This window comes from Gavialis gangeticus, unplaced genomic scaffold, assembly GCF_001723915.1.
Source record: "Gavialis gangeticus isolate Ggan-Ray unplaced genomic scaffold, GavGan_comp1, whole genome shotgun sequence".
Taxonomy (NCBI): Eukaryota; Metazoa; Chordata; order Crocodylia; family Gavialidae; genus Gavialis; species Gavialis gangeticus.
Window position 1 is genome coordinate 1,259,416 of NW_017729023.1, and position 4,740 is coordinate 1,264,155.

The following is a 4,740-nucleotide window of genomic DNA, read 5'->3' on the forward strand; positions in this document are numbered from 1 at the left end:
GGGAGAAGGGGGTGGAGTGCCTGCATGGGGTTCCCCGGGCGGTGGGCGGGATGCTGCAGGGGGTAGCTGGGCTTCAGGGCTCTGGGGAGGCACCTGGGTGCGCGGAGGTGACTCCCCACCGGGTCAGTGTGTCAGTGGGTCAGGGGAGCAACTGGAGAGGCAGCAGGGTTATGTGGTAGCTTCTCCCGCCCTTACTCTAGCGGGGCTGGTGTGTGGTGGCAGGTTCCTTCCCTGGTGCCTTGTGTCCTCCAGTGCCTGCTCTCTGCCTTTGGCTTGGGTGGAGATTTCTGCCATGTGGCCCTGCAGTTCAAAACAGAATCCTTTTTGCCAAGAGCTGGCTCGGCTCTGGATGAAAGAGGAGGAAGATTCTGCCTGGAGCACATCGGGGGGGAAAGAAGGGGAGGGAGGTGCTGGATACTTTTGGTTCTGCCCAAGATTTTGATGCTTCCAGATTGGTTTTGAATAGGAACTCGGACTCGATATTTCTCAGGGAGCAGAACCCTCCCCCACTCCCAGTCCCCCAAGCCCTCCTGTTGCAGACCTCCAAACCTTTCATTCTGATGAGTTAGAAACTGTTTTGTGTTGATGCCGAGCAAACTTCCTGCCCTGGCCTAGCTTTTTAAATATAATCTTTGTACTTAACCGGTGCTGTTTTAGTTTGTTTTGTTTCACATCATGGTAAAGGCTGGGGTTGTTTTTCTAACTCATGAAAATGAAATGTTCTGATGCTGTCAAAGCCAAAGGAACTGAGCAAGAGGATTTTAGCCTTGTCCCGCCAAAAAAAAAAAAATTGTTTGAAATAGACAAATGCCTGCTAATCATTTCAAGTAACAGTGTTTACTGCGAGAAGAGCAGAAGTCTCTTGAAAATCGTTCAGCCCCCTCCCCCTCCAGCTCTACTTATGTACAGTCCCTGTCCTCCTGTTTGCAGATAAAGTTTGTCTGGAGTGTGCTGCTGAGAGCGCTTGCAGAGTTTCAGGGTAGAGTGGAGAAGATGCAGGCCTGGGGCTTGCAAGGGGGAGTGCGTCTGTTTTAATTTGTAACTCTAAGTGTCATAGGAAAACTTGTGCACAGCTTTACTCTCTGCAGCTCTACGTTACGTGTATAAAGTCATGCATTAGATTGTGACAGGAAGATGGTGTTGCAGGACCTGTGGGATCGTATTGAAGATTATTTGAAATAATGTAGGAATGGCTTACAGTGATGAGCTTGAGCTGCCCCCCCCCATATCCCCTGAAAACTTTAGATTGTATAGGAAGATTGAAGCTGATCTTTACTGTTGTATTTTTCTGATTTTAGATATACTCATCTGTTTTGTTTTCTTTTCAGATCCGGGAGTGTAGCAGACAACTGGTTTGAGATCTATAATTTTGTAAAACTACTCACAGAAAGATTTGTGAGGTATGTGTTGTGCTTTGGCTTTTGTTTAACCATACTATAACATATTACAAAAACTTTTTTGTGAGGTGATTAATCGTAAATCTTAAAAAAACCCAGAATATTTTAGTTCTGGTGTTATAAAGTCCCACTTAATTTCAAGAAGTCAGGAACTTAGTTAAAATAGTAGGACATGCACATCTTTAAATATTTATTTCAGCTTATTAATTTGTTCTTGGATCTTTTTGGATTTTTAATCATTGCTCCCCCTAAACAACACATGTAATTTCTCGTATATTATTTCTCTGTATGTATTGGTTAATAGTCATGGTAAAAAAAGAAGTCAGGAAATTTGAAGTGAGTATGTGATCCAGTCCAAAACCAAGGGAAAATATTTACTTTTCAAGCGCAGGCATGTATTGACAAAGCTTGTGCCAGGCTAAGAATTTCTGGTGCATGCATGCAGTAAAGTTTACTTGTAAATAATCTTTTTTTCTTCTCTAACACGTGTTGATGTTAAAATGTTGGCCTGTTTTACTCTTGAAAAATAACTAGGAATTACTGTAATAAAATGCTTTCCTTCAACAAAAATATCATGCAGACACAAAATGTTGTGGTAGTTTAATTTTTCCAATGGAAAATGAAATATACATTAGGCAATTCTAAGCTGGGTTAGCTGATGAGGAGAGGACACAAGTGTTGCACAGTTAAATATTTCTTCATTATTTCAAAGGCCAGAATGTTATGTAAAGCAAGCCTGGATGACAAAACCCTTTGAAAGTTATTTTGACATTTTTTTCTTTAAAAGAAAAAGTCTGATGAGGCCTCAGTAGTTCTTCCATTCTGGTAATGGTGAAAAAATAAGTTTGGTGTTAGAAAAAGGATGGTTGTTTGTCGTTGATGAACCCATCAGAGCACCATCTTTTGCAGCCAGAGGCATTCCTTTTTTTACAATATTTGGGGTGACTCCATCAACTAAAGTGTGATTCTTAACTATGTAAGGCCTGAATCTCATGCATCTCAAGGACCCTCATGCTGAATGCTGTTCAGTAATCACTCAGGGCCAAGAAGTCTGGCATGAGTCTGTTTCATTCATTGGGCGCAGAAAGAAGTAACAATTGAAACGTTTCAAAGGGTAAGCTGTACAAATGTACATGTCTTTGAAGCACTTCAAAATAGTACTGTTTTGAGGTGTTTCATTTTTTTAAAACCTGTGCAAAGAGACGGGAGCATAGGTCTTCCAGGACCCCACCGTGCTCTGCTCTCTCCTCCCCACCCTGCCCCTACAGAGGAGGCTGGCAGCCTGCTAGCTGTCTAGCTGCTGGGTCCCGCTGCAGCTGGTGCAGCCCTCCCTGCCAGAGCCCTGGCAGTTTCTGACTCCTCCCCCGCCCTTCTCTGCCACTGCTGGAGCTGGGCTCTCCAGACCCAGTCCCAATTACCTCTTCAGGGCTGAGAGGAAGGAGAGGAGATTCACAGAAGTTCATGGCTGGAAGGGGCCTCATGAGGTCATTGGGTTCAGCCCCCTGCTCTGGGCAGGAAAGACTGCTGGGGTCAAATAACCCCAGCAAGGTGTGCATCCAGTTTCCTTTTGAAGATCTATAGGGTAGGTGCCTAAAGCATCCCTGCTGGGAGTCTGTTCCAGACAGGATATTTGGAGCTGGAATGCTGGGATTTCAGCAGTGGGGAAGCTTCTTTCTAGACCCCTGCTTATTTCTCCACTCCAGTGCTCCCTGCTCTCTCTCCATGGTGGGGGAATAGGGGAGAGGGGAACTAATGCCTTCTGGCTGAGGAGCTGTGGCCACATGCAGCTGCAGCAATTCTGAAATGCTCCAGGGAAGAGGATGCCACAGGGACTGGATGTGTGTCACAGCTGAAACAAAACCCTGCTGAAACATTTCCAAGCCCATTTGGAAATGTTTCAAAAATCACTTCTACCCACACCCACAGTCTAACTCTTCAGCACTATGCAACATGAACACAGCAGCTGGCTCCAACCAATGCTTCTGAGAGCCTCTTAAAGGTACAGCTCCCTGTAAATATAAATCATTTACATCAGCTTTAGGGCCCCTTTGTGTTGTTACAGGTGTGAATCTTTAATATAAATGAGAATCTGGCTGTTCTTTATATTTTTTCTTGAAGTTAAAAGCAAATTTGTTCTGAAAAGAACAGCTGAGAACTGTCCAAGACTTATTTGAGGCTGTTTGGCTCAGCATGTGGTGAAAACATTTGAGCAGGTTTTATTCTGAGGATTAGTTCGTTCTAGTGTGATATGTGCATCTGCTTTCTATTCTGATTGGCCAGTAGGATGTAGGTCTGCAACAGCAGTATCAATCACACTTACTGTTGCAATGGCTTCAGACTTATGGTATGTAATGGGATCTGGTCCATCTGATGTTTTAAATGGGGCCTGACCCATCACCATAGTGTTGAGCCCTTTGATAATGCAATTAAAATGTGTTTGGTGAACAGGTTATTCAAATAGCTGCATTGTAACTTTGTCAAATAGTTGCACTGTAACTTTGTGGGAACCATTTAGTAGCAATTGCCTCTCAAATAAGAAGCTTTTTCTTGCGGTCCTGTTTTATGTACTAGTGTAAGCCAAAGGGTTTTAGACAGCAAGTACTAGATTATTGTTTGGTAACTGCTTGAGGCAAGCAAAAGGAGTAGAGTTCTGATTTTTCATCCTTTCTTTAGACAAATTTTAAATGGAGGGGCTGGGCCTCAGAGTAACCTGCAGGCAATCTGCTACATATTCACATTTTCAGTTCTCTGATACTTATTTTTTAATTTTTTTTTGTCATTTCTCATTAACATCCACAAATTGAAGAAATACAGTCATACAGATTTCACAGATTTTTATCGTTAGGGACATTAACCTATTTAGTTGCCATATGTATGCCAATATTATCAATCTTATGACAATAATAACAATGTTAAGTTCTCTCATACTTGTTATGATTCACAAACTGCAGAACTACAATTCCTGGCCTGACCAGCCACAGCATCAGTTAGTCTCAGGGTATTAGATTTCCATTCATAATGTGTATAATTCCTCTTAACATGAGTGGGAGATATGCATGGAAATCAGGGGAGAAAAGAATTTTCTTTCAGTAAATGCATGTTAATGCTATTTTGCTTTCTTATGGTGTATACTTACCCATTTCCTTTTGAAAAAAATGATTGAGCTATCTTTCAAGAGTGAAGGATGCTGAAGCATGTGCAGAGTGAAACTGGAAATGGAACTTGGTTATACATGAAACAGTTACATTCAGAGCTGGGATGAATGGGTGCAACTTCTTGCATGTAATTGCAGTGCGACTACCCTTGCGGTGCAATTAGACGAGATCTAAATTTGGTTCAAATG

The 4,740-nt window shown here is 42.6% G+C and overlaps 1 protein-coding gene across 2 annotated transcripts in view; it reads left to right on the forward strand.

The window, feature by feature from the left end:
• The first annotated feature begins 1,306 nt into the window (after positions 1–1,306).
• ANTXR2 (anthrax toxin receptor 2) overlaps positions 1,307–4,740 on the forward strand; it is a 237,466-nt gene continuing 234,032 nt past the window's right edge. For both annotated transcript variants that reach the window (XM_019516734.1, XM_019516735.1), the window contains exon 1: positions 1,307–1,400. The gene's annotated coding sequence lies outside the window, so the exon portion shown is untranslated. The remainder of the gene's footprint in view (positions 1,401–4,740) is intronic.